This window comes from Asterias rubens, chromosome 9 (genome assembly GCF_902459465.1).
Source record: "Asterias rubens chromosome 9, eAstRub1.3, whole genome shotgun sequence".
Classification (NCBI taxonomy): domain Eukaryota; kingdom Metazoa; phylum Echinodermata; class Asteroidea; order Forcipulatida; family Asteriidae; genus Asterias; species Asterias rubens.
The window spans coordinates 10,027,864-10,046,161 of NC_047070.1; the positions used below are offsets into that span (position 1 = coordinate 10,027,864).

At 40.3% G+C, this 18,298-nt stretch overlaps 4 long non-coding RNA genes across 5 annotated transcripts; all 4 read right to left on the reverse strand.

Annotated features, from left to right (window-relative positions):
* Window positions 1-1,333: 1,333 nt before the first annotated feature.
* LOC117294800 lies at window positions 1,334-7,430 on the reverse strand. Of its 2 annotated transcripts, XR_004519574.1 has the most exons (5): window positions 7,182-7,430; window positions 6,531-6,671; window positions 5,783-5,878; window positions 4,240-4,996; window positions 1,334-3,746 (listed from the first exon to the last, which is right to left on the reverse strand). It is a non-coding gene; the product is annotated as an uncharacterized LOC117294800 (long non-coding RNA). The 2 variants fall into 2 exon arrangements; XR_004519573.1 differs by having other exon boundaries at window positions 1,334-4,996.
* A 2,063-nt stretch (window positions 7,431-9,493) lies between these two features.
* Window positions 9,494-10,825, reverse strand: LOC117295134. The gene is made up of 3 exons (XR_004519641.1): window positions 10,695-10,825; window positions 10,041-10,186; window positions 9,494-9,533 (listed from the first exon to the last, which is right to left on the reverse strand). It is a non-coding gene; the product is annotated as an uncharacterized LOC117295134 (long non-coding RNA).
* A 1,182-nt stretch (window positions 10,826-12,007) lies between these two features.
* LOC117295135 lies at window positions 12,008-14,736 on the reverse strand. The gene is made up of 5 exons (XR_004519642.1): window positions 14,615-14,736; window positions 13,962-14,107; window positions 13,309-13,454; window positions 12,655-12,800; window positions 12,008-12,147 (listed from the first exon to the last, which is right to left on the reverse strand). It is a non-coding gene; the product is annotated as an uncharacterized LOC117295135 (long non-coding RNA).
* A 640-nt stretch (window positions 14,737-15,376) lies between these two features.
* On the reverse strand, window positions 15,377-16,697 carry LOC117294439. The gene is made up of 3 exons (XR_004519532.1): window positions 16,576-16,697; window positions 15,922-16,067; window positions 15,377-15,413 (listed from the first exon to the last, which is right to left on the reverse strand). It is a non-coding gene; the product is annotated as an uncharacterized LOC117294439 (long non-coding RNA).
* Window positions 16,698-18,298: the final 1,601 nt, after the last annotated feature.

Below are 18,298 nucleotides of genomic sequence, written 5' to 3' on the forward strand. Positions count from 1 at the left end.
GGGCTATAGTCTTGTCCTTATTTTCAGGCAAAATTTGATCATTTCAGGCAAAATTTGATCATTACACAAGGCTACAGTCTTGTACACTATTTCAGGCAAAATTTGATCATTTCAGGCAAAATGTGATGATTACACAAGGCTAAAGTCTTCTACACTATTTTCAGGCAAAATTTGATCATTTCAGGCAAAATTTGATCATTACACAAGGCTACAGTCTTGTACACCATTTCAGGCAAAATGTGATGATTACACAAGGCTAAAGTCTTCTACACTATTTTCAGGCAAAATTTGATCATTTCAGGCAAAATTTGATGATTACACAGGGCTATAGTCTTGTCCTTATTTTCAGGCAAAATTTGATCATTTCAGGCAAAATTTGATCATTACACAAGGCTACAGTCTTGTACACTATTTCAGGCAAAATTTGATGATTACACAAGGCTACAGTCTTCTACACTATTTCAGGCAAAATTTGATCAGTACACTTGTTTTTAGGCAGAATTTAGGGAGTACACAAGGCTATAGTCTTGTACTTATTTTCAGGCAAAATTTGATATATTCAGGCAAAATTTGATGATTACACAAGGCTATAGTCTTGTACTTATTTTCAGGCAAAATTTGATAATTTCAGGCAAAGTTTGATGATTACACAAGGCTATAGTCTTGTACTTATTTTCAGGCAAAATTTGATAATTTCAGGCAAAATTTGATGATTACACAAGGCTATAGTCTTGTTCTTATTTTCAGGCAAAAATTTGATAATTTCAGGCAAAATTTGATGATTACACAAGGCTATAGTCTTGTACTTATTTTCAGGCAAAATTTGATAATTTCAGGCAAAATTTGATGATTACACAAGGCTACAGTCTTCTACACTATTTCAGGCAACATTTTTTTCAGTACACAAGGTTATAATTTTGCACTTGTTTTTAGGTAGAATTTAGGGAGTACACAAGGCTATATATAGTCTTGTACACAAGTACACAATTTCAGGCAAAATACACAAGGCTACAGTCTTGTACACTATTTCAGGCAAAATTTGATCGTTTCAGGCAAAATTTGATCATTTCAGGCAAAATTTGATATATTCAGGCAAAATTTGATAAGTACACTAGGCTTGTATACTGTAAAGTCTTGTACTTATTTTCAGACAAAATTTGATCATTTCAGACAAAATTTGATGATTACACAAGGCTACAGTCTTGTACACTATTTCAGGCAAAATTTGATAGTTTCAGACAAAATTTGATGATTACACAAGGCTACAATCTTGTTCACTATTTCAGGCAAAATTTGATCATTTCAGGCAACATTTTAAAATTTCAGGCAAAATTTGATCAGTACAAAAGGCTTGTGTACTTATTTTCAGGCAAAATTTGATCATTTCAGGCAAAATTTGATGAAGTACACAAGGCTATAGTCTTGTACACAATAGTTCGACAGTTTTAGTTTAAGAGCAACACTTTTGTAAGTACGCAAGGCTTGTACATATTTTCAGGCAAAATGTGATAATTCAGAATTTGTACACAAGGCTATAGTTTTCAACACAAAAGCACAAACATATTGTCAACCAAACTTGCTAACACACATTTCTTAAGCCTTGTCAGTTTCAGGCAAGGTTTGATAACTGTCAGGCAAAATATGGCAACTGTACAAGGCTATATTATTTTTATATAGGTTTGAGACACAGTTTCAGGCAAAATTTGATAATTTTAAGAAAAAAAGTACACAAGGCCTTGTAAACATTTTCAAGCAAAATTTGACAACTACACAAGGCATATGCACCAGTCTAGTAAGTACTATAGCTCTTACATTTTCAAGCTAAGTGTTTTTTTCTGTACTGAAAGTGTATAATGGCTTTAAACACATTTCCAAACACACAAGCCTTGTACACATTTTGTAGCAAATGCTATACATGTAGCACATTTGTACACATTTTCAGGCAAAGTTTTATAAGTAAACAAGGCTATATAAAGCATTGTACACACATTTTCGGCAACATTGAAATTTTAGTACAGGAGGCTGAAGTACAATAGCCTTGTACACAGTTTCTGGCAAATTTCATAATTTCAGGCAAAATTTTTATCAGAACACAAGACCTAATACACAATTTCAGGCAAACCTTGGTAAGTACAAATTTTAGTAACTATCACAATAGCGATAACGCGATATTACTAATAAATAGCTATGAATTGCATTCCGTGTAAGTTAAGTTGGAGTACATGAGCTTGCGCGCCCATGTGTTTTTATCAGCCGTTTAAACACCACCACGTGACGCGCTCTCAACCAATAGGAGTAGCGAAACTGTCTGGGGTATTTATGAATATAGATTTAAACGTAATATATGACACAAACTAATAACATCAGCAGATAATTATACCCAAAAAATATAAATAACTAATAAGATGAAGATAAATAAGTAAAAAATAACAAACTTTAAAAACGATTTAAAATACTACAGTTTCCTCAAATCAGTTAGATTTTCTGTCTGCCAATTTCATGAAGTTACTTGAATAGTTTTTTAACTCTGTCCAGTTTTTTAACTGTCCATATTTTTTGTAACTCTTTCTTACTTGTAAATTTTGACCTTTTTATTTGTTCTAATTTTTATTTCATCATACATGTATATAGTTTTTCCTCCAGGGAGGGGACTGTCGCTCTAGTATTTGGGTGTTGTTTGGGTAGCCAAAGCTTTGGGGAGCTGTCCCTTTGTTTAGCATGCCTAGCCAGTCACTGGGGAGTTAGTTTAGTTTTTAACTCCACCCTTCTATAAGTCTGCTTTACCCCATTCACGTTGTAGGGCCTTTTTCCCTTGGGGCTCTATTTAGCTCGAAAGTATTTTGCTGTTTAACAACAAAACTCATATCATGCCTGCTGACACACAAATTGTACTTGAAAAAGATCCTTTACTAATTTCGTGGTATGGATTAGACAAGTGATGATCACAAGTAACACAAAGAAGCTGAGTTTGTCTCATATTTCTCCTACATCTTTGTAAAACAGTTCCCCTGTTGGATGATTTAACTTGAACAAAGCATCCATGCAGTAGGCAGTGTGTTTACATCAATATTCTTCAATATTAAATGAACTGAATTCTGTACAAAATCCGGTTACACACAAATCACTTTTCGTCAGTAATTTAAATTCAACATGTTTAAATTATGTTTTCAATTTGACACCTGCTTAACAAAACAGTTTGTAGGATCCAAACCACACAATATTCTAAACATGTTGTGGGTACACTAGCTAGTTGTGCTACAATAGAAGTGTGTTAAAACTCCAAACTTTGTTTTTACTTATTTGTTTTAAAATTTATATACAGTAATGACGGTAAAAATCACACTAACTTACTGGCAACTCAGCTGACAGTAAATTACTGTAATTTTTAAGGGCAAAGTTTTACAGTGTACCCTTGCAAACATTTTGAGGCAAAATTTGATTGTACACAAGGCCTAAGTACACTAAAAAAAAACATGGACAGTAAAATCATACACAACTTGGAATGTAAAAGAAAAGTTAAATTGTGTTTACCTAAATTTTCGAAGGACTGCAACTTGTTTGTCTTGTGTGTCTTGCTGGATGATGGCAAGGATTTCACTACAGAAAAGCTTCTTGGCATCAAAAGGTTCTTTAAGGGCTCGAACCTCTTCAACAGCGTTTGCATCAGGTCCTGCTGGGCTGCCTCCCTGCACATCTTGTCGCAAATCTTCTCGCACATCTTATGAATGTCTCATTCTCAATGACTACTGCAAGTAAAGTAAAGCAATGGGGTTTGAACAGAGAAAATTGTACTGAGGCGGGCCGCTCGAGTAAACTTTTCCTTGTTCAAACCTAAGTTGTTTAAGATCTACCAAGTAAGTTTCCCTTCAGGTTTTCTTACTTGATAAGTAAAATAAAGAGTACATGATAAAAATCTTTGTTGCAATTTTGGGAATCAATGTGGTACCATGGATACCTCAAAGATTGTGCAGTATCGTGCGCCTTTTTAGGCAAGACAAAAAGAACAAGGATACCATAACTTATATTGACAAACACATTCTTCAGGGGTTCTGACGAATGTATAGTCTCTATCTTCACCAACATACACACAAAAGAAGATTCCATCATCTCCAAACAACGCCTCTCATGATATCTTTGATATTATGTTTTTGTGGCGATTGCATGGTCCATTTAACAACATCATGTAAATTATGCGTAAACAATAAAAATGACCCATTCTCATTGATACAATGCACTGACCTGATTCCAATCTTCTTCTTGCAAGCTTGAGTGCAGAACCGACCATGACACAAATAATGATGATGCTTGATTTCCCATCAAACATGAAGATATTTCGCACTCTGTTCAACCATATCTACAAATAAAGTTTTTGAACATCAACTTAACTGACCTGGATTTCTAACAAACTTCTGTGGTGAGCAAGGATAACAGCCACCAGAACAGATTTACAACAGTATGAACTGATAAATACGCTCTTCCATGTAGTAGGGTGGCATTTTTTTTCTATTGTTGCTGACAGGAGTGTGGCTTTTGTTCTTTTAAGATCAAACCCCTCTGTTTTTCAATAAGATTTTCGTTTTTAATGTGGTTTGGTATTTGCCATTGTTCTCTCATACCCCCTACTTGTATATCATCTTGAAGCTACCTCTTTCTACATTTACACATACAAAACTCAAAGGGTCCCAATAAAAGGCTATCTATAATACGTAAACTGTTGTTCGTATATTTGTGGAGTAAACAATATTGTTCTCCAAAAAGGCAGGAAAAAAACACAATTTATAGCCAAGATATATCTGTGTGGATCATTCTTTAGTACTGTTAAAAGAAATATTTTTGTATACATGGACCATTGGTCATTGTTGTCATGATAATTCAAATCAGTATTACCTGAACATCACTCATCGCCAAACAAAATCTGAGCAGAACTCAAACAATTGAAGAGGTTTTCCATCTTCTCATTCTACTATGAGCTTTTCAGGTCATGTCTCTTGTAGACCTACAAAGAAAACACCAACATTTCAGAATGTAAGAAATTACTCAAACAGATTTCAACATTGATAGAAATATCTTTTGATATTCAGATTGGTTTTAATACCCAGCTCATTATGCACTACATGTGAAATCAAAGAATGCGAGATGACATGCACTTTTACCTACACTTCTTCTCTACATCCAAGAGTACAAATGGGCACATTATGCATGAGGTTTTGGTGTTTAAGTTCCCCTCGCACAAAACATGAAGGCAGCTTGCATTGCGGCTTCAAGTAGTCAACAATGGAAAGCAAAAAGGACTGAAATCAGTGCTGCTCAAAAATTTAAGCCTAGCACGCCTGATGCTGAAACATTAAAGTGCTTCTTGTTCTGAAAAGAACTGTCCTGCTTTGTCCGGGCGGAAGGTATAGAAAATTGGCTGGGACAACTACTTTAGCTTTATAGGACCATAATTAACTGCACTACCGCGGAGTCAGTCTCTTGACGATGACTAGAGCAAGCTAGTCAAAACGTTAAGACCAATTCAAGAACTGGATAGTGATTTGATTCCCTATTGGGCAATCCCTATAGGCTTCTGCTTGCTTTTTGTTGATATGTCTCTAATTATTTTACTAATAATGTAAAAATTATACATTTCTACTTATTGTTGCTGTGTGTTTTGAAGTTTTTAAAGCCTAAGTGAATAAATAAATAAACAAATAAATAAATTACTTGATGGATTGGAATTGGACCAAAATTAAGTACAGTTTCAAGAAAAAGGACAAAGCTTTATGGAAAGAACTGTAATAACCTGTGGAGCTCCTGGTTGTCTCTTCGTCTTTTATCCATATGCTTCAAGTCCTCTGCATTCTTCTCACTCAGCCTCTTCCTTGATTCAACCTCTTCCCTGCAAACAGTCAAAGCTTGGTAAATAACACCAAACTCACAAATCTCAACTCATGTTAATCCGGCATGGGTAGGCCTATCGTCTTCTTGATACTCCAAGGGTTTATGAAGACGCACCAAAAATTCAACCCATACTCAGTGATACCGCCTCTTGAAATACATAATTCTAAAAACTCCCCCTTTCTGGAGCTCCGGCCCTGGCCCCACGCGTCGACCTGGTATTCTTTTAAAACGTAAGAGCCAATAATTTAATAACAACAAGTATGCTAGTAGGAGTACAATAATTTCGCTGCATTGGCCTGCCTAAGCAATTTGTCTAGCGGTTGATACATGTGGATGTAAAGGGTTTTAAACCAGAAAGGGCTTTCAACCTTTTTCAGTTGCTCAGATTTCTTGGTGTTATCTCCTTTCATAAATTTTGAACAAAAGGTTGTATAAACCTAGAGTTTTCAAAGTAGCAGAGTATAGCTTTTGCTCTTTTCAGATATCCAAAAATTTAATAAAAAATGACAAGGGTCGACAGACAACTCATTTTGCTTGAATGCATCATTGTACAAACTTAACAGCCCAATAAAACTTCTGTCCAGAAATTAATCACAGAAGATGTTCAACTGCCTCACTGGCTGATGACCATTATGCAATACAATACCTACCATTGGAACTAGTTGTGGTATTGGAAGTCTGTTTTTCAGCTGAAGTGCTGGGCGGAAATTGTCAGTACTGGGCAGGCCCGCCCACCGTCGCCCACCGTGGCTACAACACTGATCATCACCAATGAAGGTAAGAGTACTGTACTGTAAACAAAAAAGGTGAAAGCAAATGAGAAAATTGGAAAGAAGTTGTTAATTCTTCACTTACCTTCTTCATCCATTGTTGAAATGAACGAGCTTTACCACTGATGTCTTTACCTCTTCCACAGAATAGAAGAAGCAGGCGTGGGTAAACAAAGCACACATCACATATCCGTAGACAACGAAACACATGGGGCATCTAGGCCTAGTGTCAATTATTAATATTATTTTTTTATAGGCAATACAGCATGTACACAAAACAATGAGATCAACTGGATTATTATTAGGCCCAAAGAGAAAAAATACAGCACTAGTAACCTTAATAATCAACAACTTTGATGATTGAGTACTCCGGAGCTTCTGTAACTACGGTAAAAACACTACCATATCGTAACTGATAAATAACAAACTTTCCCATGCACGCAGAATGATTGATCATCACTGATCACGAGCCCCATACTCATACCAATATACCATCTTTAGAGATAACAAAATAAGAAAAGTCCTACTCACTTTTATACTGCACGCACGGGCGAGAATTAACTGGTTGATGGATGAAGAATAATCTGTGATTTTTAAGGCGATTTCGTGAAATTATTGGAGAACATTGATGAAGAACAATTGGCGATATAACTTGAATCGTAATGAAATTAGCCTGTCAATAGAGGGCGCTATCAAAGTTCAATTTGTATGACTTTTTCCAATATTATTTTTGTGCAGAAATCCAGCCTTCTAATTTATTTGGTCGTTATTATACAGCATTTTTCATAATATGAACAGTGGAATGGAATTGCCTGCCATGAAATAGACTGGAACGTAGGACTAATTTCATTATGCCTGGAAGCACAAAAACTTGCTAAGCACAGAAAAATAGCTTAAAGGCAGTGGACACTATTGGTAATTACTCAAAATAATTATTAGCATAACACCTTACTTGGTAATGAGTAATGGGGAGAGGTTCGTAGTATAAAACATTGTGAGAAACGGCTCCCTCTGAAGTGGGTAGTTTTCGAGAAAGAAGTAATAATTTCCACGAATTTGATTTCGAGACCTCAAGTTTAGAATTTGAGGTCCCGAAATCAAGCATCTCAAAGCATAGTTGCGATAATCGTAACCCTCCATCCTCCCGACGGTCGGAGACCGGAGGGTTACGACACAAGACTGATATTATCGGTGTAACTAGCAGTTTTGACCAGTTTTTGCCAGACTCGTGATCAGATTCGTCCTTTTTTTCCAATTTCCAAAATCATGACAGACATTCTAAACACATGGAGTTGATCTTTATTGTATGACAACGTCATCTGGAACCCTTAAAACAACATCATGAAAATATTTGGCAGAAAAAACGACAAAAACTTACCAAAAGACTGACCGAATATATCCATAATCCATAGCGGGCCCAACTAGTGATTTTGAACGTCGCACTTGCTTGGCAACAACCAATCAGCGTGACCCAACCAAACACGCACGATCTTCATAGAGTACATCTACATGTACATGTACATGCACATGTACATGTACATGCCTGCATGCTGCGCACTCGGTGCGGGGGATCGGTGCTTACACACATAGGCGGTGAGTTTGCAAGCTGGAATGGCCGATACGCATACGACAGCCATGGCTCGTCCAGATGCGTGTTTGGTTGGGTACGCTGATAAAAAACAATTGTTTGTACTTGATTTCATGAAGATTAATATAAGTTTGAATGAATAAAAACCTGGCAACATGAATTGAACATTTTAAAACTAAAAAGTAAGTTTCTCTTCAAATAATGACATTACACGGAGGCCCATATCATATCCAAGACATTATTGGATTCGCACATACTATACACCAACGGATAGCGCTAATCATGGGCTACAGTTTCGTGTTTTTGTTTTGTGTCTGTGGCTTGGATCTAAGCGACGCAAGCCGACAAAGGATGGAGCCATTTTCGGCAATTTTGGGCAATTTTGAAAACGCCAGGAGACGGGGTGCCGAAAATGGTTGGCATACAAGTTCGCTCAGAGTCTGTGAACTTGACCATTATTCCTGAATTTGGTAGGGTAGAGAAATAACCTGGGTACCTGTGTGTGGCTTGAAAATTACCGCATCCGATGATCAACGTGCGGAGACCCTGCATCAACTCCGTGGTCCTCAAAAACACGTTTAAGCAAGCCTACTCCGAATGGTTGGCACGAAGAGTGTTTTCCGGACGTCAATATTAGCCATTCTGGAGAGAAATTCAAAGTACAAAGGTTATTTTGAACCCCAAGAAAACTTTGATCCACACATACTATACACCATAGGAAAGCCCTATTCAAGGGCTACACGTTTATAATTGTTTCGTGTCTGTGGCATAAATCTGCGCAACAAGGGCGGCGAAAAAGCTACCCCTCACCCTAAGGGAGAAAAAGGCTAAAAAAGTAAGTTTCTCTTCAAATAATGACACTACACGGAGGCCCATATCATATCCAAGACATTATTGGATTCGCACATACTATACACCAACGGAAAGCGCTAATCATGGGCTACAGTTTCGTATTTTTGTTTTGTGTCTGTGGCTTGGATCTAAGCGATGCAAGCCGACAAAGGAGGGAGCCATTTTCGGCAATTTTGGGCAAGTTTGAAAACGCCAGGAAACGGGGTGCCGAAAATGGTTGGCATACAAGTTCGCTCAGAGTCTGTGAACTTGACCATTATTCCTGAACTTGGTAGGCTAGAGAAATAATCTGGGTACCTGTGTGTGGCTTGAAAATTACCGCATCCGATGATCAACTTGCGGAGACCCTGCATCAACTCCGTGGTCCTCAAAAAAACGTTTAAGCAAGCCTACTCCGAATGGTTGGCACGAAGAGTGTTTTCCGGACGTCAATATTAGCCATTCTGGAGAGAAATTCAAAGTACAAAGGTTATTTTGAACCCCAAGAAATACTTTGATCCACACATACTATACACCAGAGGAAAGCCCTATTCAAGGGCTACACGTTTATAATTGTTTCGTGTCTGTGGCATAAATCTGCGCAACAAGGGCGGCGAAAAAGCTACCCCTCACCCTAAGGGAGAAAAAGGCTAAAAAAGCAAGTTTCTCTTCAAATAATGACACTACACGGAGGCCCATATCATATCCAAGACATTATGGATTCGCACATACTATACACCAACGGAAAGCGCTAATCATGGGCTACAGTTTCGTATTTTTGTCTTGTGTCTGTGGCTTGGATCTAAGCGATGCAAGCCGACAAAGGAGGGAGCCATTTTCGGCAATTTTGGGCAAGTTTGAAAACGCCAGGAGACGGGGTGCCGAAAATGGTTGGCATACAAGTTCGCTCAGAGTCTGTGAACTTGACCATTATTCCTGAACTTGGTAGGCTAGATAAATAATCTGGGTACCTGTGTGTGGCTTGAAAATTACCGCATCCGATGATTAACTTGCGGAGAACCTGCTTCAACTCCGTGGTCCTCAAAAAAACGTTTAAGCAAGCCTACTCCGAATGGTTGGCACGAAGAGTGTTTTCCGGACGTCAATATTAGCCATTCTGGAGAGAAATTCAAAGTACAAAGGTTATTTTGAACCCCAAGAAATACTTTGATCCACACATACTATACACCAGAGGAAAGCCCTATTCAAGGGCTACACGTTTATAATTGTTTCGTGTCTGTGGCATAAATCTGCGCAACAAGGGCGGCGAAAAAGCTACCCCTCACCCTAAGGGAGAAAAAGGCTAAAAAAGCAAGTTTCTCTTCAAATAATGACACTACACGGAGGCCCATATCATATCCAAGACATTAATGGATGCGCACATACTATACACCAACGGAAAGCGCTAATCATGGGCTACAGTTTCGTATTTTTGTCTTGTGTCTGTGGCTTGGATCTAAGCGATGCAAGCCGACAAAGGAGGGAGCCATTTTCGGCAATTTTGGGCAAGTTTGAAAACGCCAGGAGACGGGGTGCCGAAAATGGTTGGCATACAAGTTCGCTCAGAGTCTGTGAACTTGACCATTATTCCTGAATTTGGTAGGCTAGAGAAATAATCTGGGTACCTGTGTGTGGCTTGAAAATTACCGCATCCGATGATTAACTTGCGGAGAACCTGCTTCAACTCCGTGGTCCTCAAAAAAACGTTTAAGCAAGCCTACTCCGAATGGTTGGCACGAAGAGTGTTTTCCGGACGTCAATATTAGCCATTCTGGAGAGAAATTCAAAGTACAAAGGTTATTTTGAACCCCAAGAAATACTTTGATCCACACATACTATACACCAGAGGAAAGCCCTATTCAAGGGCTACACGTTTATAATTGTTTCGTGTCTGTGGCATAAATCTGCGCAACAAGGGCGGCGAAAAAGCTACCCCTCACCCTAAGGGAGAAAAAGGCTAAAAAGGCAAGTTTCTCTTCAAATAATGACACTACACGGAGGCCCATATCATATCCAAGACATTAATGAATGCGCACATACTATACACCAACGGAAAGCGCTAATCATGGGCAACAGTTTCGTATTTTTGTCTTGTGTCTGTGGCTTGGATCTAAGCGATGCAAGCCGACAAAGGAGGGAGCCATTTTCGGCAATTTTGGGCAAGTTTGAAAACGCCAGGAGACGGGGTGCCGAAAATGGTCGGCATACAAGTTCGCTCAGAGTCTGTGAACTTGACCATTATTCCTGAACTTGGTAGGCTAGATAAATAATCTGTGTACCTGTGTGTGGCTTGAAAATGACCGCATCCGATGATTAACTTGCGGAGAACCTGCTTCAACTCCGTGGTCCTCAAAAAAACGTTTAAGCAAGCCTACTCCGAATGGTTGGCACGAAGAGTGTTTTCCGGACGTCAATATTAGCCACTCTGGAGAGAAATTCAAAGTACAAAGGTTATTTTGAACCCCAAGAAATACTTTGATCCACACATACTATACACCAGAGGAAAGCCCTATTCAAGGGCTACACGTTTATAATTGTTTCGTGTCTGTAGCATAAATCTGCGCAACAAGAGCGGCAAAAAAGCTACCCCTCACCCTAAGGGAGAAAAAGGCTAAAAAGCAAGTTTCTCTTCAAATAATGACACTACACGGAGGCCCATATCATATCCAAGACATTAATGAATGCGCACATACTATACACCAACGGAAAGCGCTAATCATGGGCTACAGTTTCGTATTTTTGTCTTGTGTCTGTGGCTTGGATCTAAGCGATGCAAGCCGACAAAGGAGGGAGCCATTTTCGGCAATTTTGGGCAAGTTTGAAAACGCCAGGAGACGGGGTGCCGAAAATGGTTGGCATACAAGTTCGCTCAGAGTCTGTGAACTTGACCATTATTCCTGAACTTGGTAGGCTAGATAAATAATCTGGGTACCTGTGTGTGGCTTGAAAAATACCGCATCCGATGATTAACTTGCGGAGAACCTGCTTTAACTCCGTGGTCCTCAAAAAAACGTTTAAGCAAGCCTACTCCGAATGGTTGGCACGAAGAGTGTTTTCCGGACGTCAATATTAGCCATTCTGGAGAGAAATTCAAAGTACAAAGGTTATTTTGAACCCCAAGAAATACTTTGATCCACACATACTATACACCAGAGGAAAGCCCTATTCAAGGGCTACACGTTTATAATTGTTTCGTGTCTGTGGCATAAATCTGCGCAACAAGAGCGGCAAAAAAGCTACCCCTCACCCTAAGGGAGAAAAAGGGTAAAAAGCAAGTTTCTCTTCAAATAATGACACTACACGGAGGCCCATATCATATCCAAGACATTAATGAATGCGCACATACTATACACCAACGGAAAGCGCTAATCATGGGCTACAGTTTCGTATTTTTGTCTTGTGTCTGTGGCTTGGATCTAAGCGATGCAAGCCGACAAAGGAGGGAGCCATTTTCGGCAATTTTGGGCAAGTTTGAAAACGCCAGGAGACGGGGTGCCGAAAATGGTTGGCATACAAGTTCGCTCAGAGTCTGTGAACTTGACCATTATTCCTGAACTTGGTAGGCTAGATAAATAATCTGGGTACCTGTGTGTGGCTTGAAAAATACCGCATCCGATGATTAACTTGCGGAGAACCTGCTTCAACTCCGTTGTCCTCAAAAAAACGTTTAAGCAAGCCTACTCCGAATGGTTGGCACGAAGAGTGTTTTCCGGACGTCAATATTAGCCATTCTGGAGAGAAATTCAAAGTACAAAGGTTATTTTGAACCCCAAGAAATACTTTGATCCACACATACTATACACCAGAGGAAAGCCCTATTCAAGGGCTACACGTTTATAATTGTTTCGTGTCTGTGGCATAAATCTGCGCAACAAGGGCGGCGAAAAAGCTACCCCTCACCCTAAGGGAGAAAAAGGCTAAAAAGGCAAGTTTCTCTTCAAATAATGACACTACACGGAGGCCCATATCATATCCAAGACATTAATGAATGCGCACATACTATACACCAACGGAAAGCGCTAATCATGGGCTACAGTTTCGTATTTTTGTCTTGTGTCTGTGGCTTGGATCTAAGCGATGCAAGCCGACAAAGGAGGGAGCCATTTTCGGCAATTTTGGGCAAGTTTGAAAACGCCAGGAGACGGGGTGCCGAAAATGGTTGGCATACAAGTTCGCTCAGAGTCTGTGAACTTGACCATTATTCCTGAACTTGGTAGGCTAGATAAATAATCTGGGTACCTGTGTGTGGCTTGAAAAATACCGCATCCGATGATTAACTTGCGGAGAACCTGCTTCAACTCCGTTGTCCTCAAAAAAACGTTTAAGCAAGCCTACTCCGAATGGTTGGCACGAAGAGTGTTTTCCGGACGTCAATATTAGCCATTCTGGAGAGAAATTCAAAGTACAAAGGTTATTTTGAACCCCAAGAAATACTTTGATCCACACATACTATACACCAGAGGAAAGCCCTATTCAAGGGCTACACGTTTATAATTGTTTCGTGTCTGTGGCATAAATCTGCGCAACAAGGGCGGCGAAAAAGCTACCCCTCACCCTAAGGGAGAAAAAGGGTAAAAAGCAAGTTTCTCTTCAAATAATGACACTACACGGAGGCCCATATCATATCCAAGACATTAATGAATGCGCACATACTATACACCAACGGAAAGCGCTAATCATGGGCTACAGTTTCGTATTTTTGTCTTGTGTCTGTGGCTTGGATCTAAGCGATGCAAGCCGACAAAGGAGGGAGCCATTTTCGGCAATTTTGGGCAAGTTTGAAAACGCCAGGAGACGGGGTGCCGAAAATGGTTGGCATACAAGTTCGCTCAGAGTCTGTGAACTTGACCATTATTCCTGAACTTGGTAGGCTAGATAAATAATCTGGGTACCTGTGTGTGGCTTGAAAAATACCGCATCCGATGATTAACTTGCGGAGAACCTGCTTCAACTCCGTTGTCCTCAAAAAAACGTTTAAGCAAGCCTACTCCGAATGGTTGGCACGAAGAGTGTTTTCCGGACGTCAATATTAGCCATTCTGGAGAGAAATTCAAAGTACAAAGGTTATTTTGAACCCCAAGAAATACTTTGATCCACACATACTATACACCAGAGGAAAGCCCTATTCAAGGGCTACACGTTTATAATTGTTTCGTGTCTGTGGCATAAATCTGCGCAACAAGGGCGGCAAAAAAGCTACCCCTCACCCTAAGGGAGAAAAAGGCTAAAAAGCAAGTTTCTCTTCAAATAATGACACTACACGGAGGCCCATATCATATCCAAGACATTAATGAATGCGCACATACTATACACCAACGGAAAGCGCTAATCATGGGCAACAGTTTCGTATTTTTGTCTTGTGTCTGTGGCTTGGATCTAAGCGATGCAAGCCGACAAAGGAGGGAGCCATTTTCGGCAATTTTGGGCAAGTTTGAAAACGCCAGGAGACGGGGTGCCGAAAATGGTTGGCATACAAGTTCGCTCAGAGTCTGTGAACTTGACCATTATTCCTGAACTTGGTAGGCTAGATAAATAATCTGGGTACCTGTGTGTGGCTTGAAAAATACCGCATCCGATGATTAACTTGCGGAGAACCTGCTTCAACTCCGTGGTCCTCAAAAAAACGTTTAAGCAAGCCTACTCCGAATGGTTGGCACGAAGAGTGTTTTCCGGACGTCAATATTAGCCATTCTGGAGAGAAATTCAAAGTACAAAGGTTATTTTGAACCCCAATAAATACTTTGATCCACACATACTATACACCAGAGGAAAGCCCTATTCAAGGGCTACACGTTTATAATTGTTTCGTGTCTGTGGCATAAATCTGCGCAACAAGGGCGGCGAAAAAGCTACCCCTCACCCTAAGGGAGAAAAAGGCTAAAAAGCAAGTTTCTCTTCAAATAATGACACTACACGGAGGCCCATATCATATCCAAGACATTAATGAATGCGCACATACTATACACCAACGGAAAGCGCTAATCATGGGCAACAGTTTCGTATTTTTGTCTTGTGTCTGTGGCTTGGATCTAAGCGATGCAAGCCGACAAAGGAGGGAGCCATTTTCGGCAATTTTGGGCAAGTTTGAAAACGCCAGGAGACGGGGTGCCGAAAATGGTTGGCATACAAGTTCGCTCAGAGTCTGTGAACTTGACCATTATTCCTGAACTTGGTAGGCTAGATAAATAATCTGGGTACCTGTGTGTGGCTTGAAAAATACCGCATCCGATGATCAACTTGCGGAGAACCTGCTTCAACTTCGTTGTCCTCAAAAAAACGTTTAAGCAAGCCTACTCCGAATGGTTGGCACGAAGAGTGTTTTCCGGACGTCAATATTAGCCATTCTGGAGAGAAATTCAAAGTACAAAGGTTATTTTGAACCCCAAGAAATACTTTGATCCACACAAACTATACACCAGAGGAAAGCCCTATTCAAGGGCTACACGTTTATAATTGTTTCGTGTCTGTGGCATAAATCTGCGCAACAAGGGCGGCAAAAAAGCTACCCCTCACCCTAAGGGAGAAAAAGGCTAAAAAAGCAAGTTTCTCTTCAAATAATGACACTACACGGAGGCCCATATCATATCCAAGACATTAATGATGCGCACATACTATACACCAACGGAAAGCGCTAATCATGGGCTAACAGTTTCGTATTTTTGTCTTGTGTCTGTGGCTTGGATCTAAGCGATGCAAGCCGACAAAGGAGGGAGCCATTTTCGGCAATTTTGGGCAAGTTTGAAAACGCCAGGAGACGGGGTGCCGAAAATGGTTGGCATACAAGTTCGCTCAGAGTCTGTGAACTTGACCATTATTCCTGAACTTGGTAGGCTAGATAAATAATCTGGGTACCTGTGTGTGGCTTGAAAAATACCGCATCCGATGATTAACTTGCGGAGAACCTGCTTCAACTCCGTGGTCCTCAAAAAAACGTTTAAGCAAGCCTACTCCGAATGGTTGGCACGAAGAGTGTTTTCCGGACGTCAATATTAGCCATTCTGGAGAGAAATTCAAAGTACAAAGGTTATTTTGAACCCCAAGAAATACTTTGATCCACACATACTATACACCAGAGGAAAGCCCTATTCAAGGGCTACACGTTTATAATTGTTTCGTGTCTGTGGCATAAATCTGCGCAACAAGGGCGGCGAAAAAGCTACCCCTCACCCTAAGGGAGAAAAAGGCTAAAAAGGCAAGTTTCTCTTCAAATAATGACACTACACGGAGGCCCATATCATATCCAAGACATTAATGAATGCGCACATACTATACACCAACGGAAAGCGCTAATCATGGGCAACAGTTTCGTATTTTTGTCTTGTGTCTGTGGCTTGGATCTAAGCGATGCAAGCCGACAAAGGAGGGAGCCATTTTCGGCAATTTTGGGCAAGTTTGAAAACGCCAGGAGACGGGGTGCCGAAAATGGTTGGCATACAAGTTCGCTCAGAGTCTGTGAACTTGACCATTATTCCTGAACTTGGTAGGCTAGATAAATAATCTGGGTACCTGTGTGTGGCTTGAAAAATACCGCATCCGATGATTAACTTGCGGAGAACCTGCTTCAACTCCGTGGTCCTCAAAAAAACGTTTAAGCAAGCCTACTCCGAATGGTTGGCACGAAGAGTGTTTTCCGGACGTCAATATTAGCCATTCTGGAGAGAAATTCAAAGTACAAAGGTTATTTTGAACCCCAAGAAATACTTTGATCCACACATACTATACACCAGAGGAAAGCCCTATTCAAGGGCTACACGTTTATAATTGTTTCGTGTCTGTGGCATAAATCTGCGCAACAAGGGCGGCGAAAAAGCTACCCCTCACCCTAAGGGAGAAAAAGGCTAAAAAAGCAAGTTTCTCTTCAAATAATGACACTACACGGAGGCCCATATCATATCCAAGACATTAATGAATGCGCACATACTATACACCAACGGAAAGCGCTAATCATGGGCTACAGTTTCGTATTTTTGTCTTGTGTCTGTGGCTTGGATCTAAGCGATGCAAGCCGACAAAGGAGGGAGCCATTTTCGGCAATTTTGGGCAAGTTTGAAAACGCCAGGAGACGGGGTGCCGAAAATGGTTGGCATACAAGTTCGCTCAGAGTCTGTGAACTTGACCATTATTCCTGAACTTGGTAGGCTAGATAAATAATCTGGGTACCTGTGTGTGGCTTGAAAAATACCGCATCCGATGATCAACTTGCGGAGACCCTGCATCAACTCCGTGGTCCTCAAAAAAACGTTTAAGCAAGCCTACTCCGAATGGTTGGCACGAAGAGTGTTTTCCGGACGTCAATATTAGCCATTCTGGAGAGAAATTCAAAGTACAAAGGTTATTTTGAACCCCAAGAAATACTTTGATCCACACATACTATACACCAGAGGAAAGCCCTATTCAAGGGCTACACGTTTATAATTGTTTCGTGTCTGTAGCATAAATCTGCGCAACAAGAGCGGCAAAAAAGCTACCCCTCACCCTAAGGGAGAAAAAGGGTAAAAAGCAAGTTTCTCTTCAAATAATGACACTACACGGAGGCCCATATCATATCCAAGACATTTATGGATTCGCACATACTAAACACCAACGGAAAGCGCTAATCATGGGCTACAGTTTCGTATTTTTGTCTTGTGTCTGTGGCTTGGATCTAAGCGATGCAAGCCGACAAAGGAGGGAGCCATTTTCGGCAATTTTGGGCAAGTTTGAAAACGCCAGGAGACGGGGTGCCGAAAATGGTTGGCATACAAGTTCGCTCAGAGTCTGTGAACTTGACCATTATTCCTGAACTTGGTAGGCTAGATAAATAATCTGGGTACCTGTGTGTGGCTTGAAAAATACCGCATCCGATGATTAACTTGCGGAGACCCTGCTTCAACTCCGTGGTCCTCAAAAAAACGTTTAAGCAAGCCTACTCCGAATGGTTGGCACGAAGAGTGTTTTCCGGACGTCAATATTAGCCATTCTGGAGAGAAATTCAAAGTACAAAGGTTATTTTGAACCCCAATAAATACTTTGATCCACACATACTATACACCAGAGGAAAGCCCTATTCAAGGGCTACACGTTTATAATTGTTTCGTGTCTGTGGCATAAATCTGCGCAACAAGGGCGGCGAAAAAGCTACCCCTCACCCTAAGGGAGAAAAAGGCTAAAAAGCAAGTTTCTCTTCAAATAATGACACTACACGGAGGCCCATATCATATCCAAGACATTAATGAATGCGCACATACTA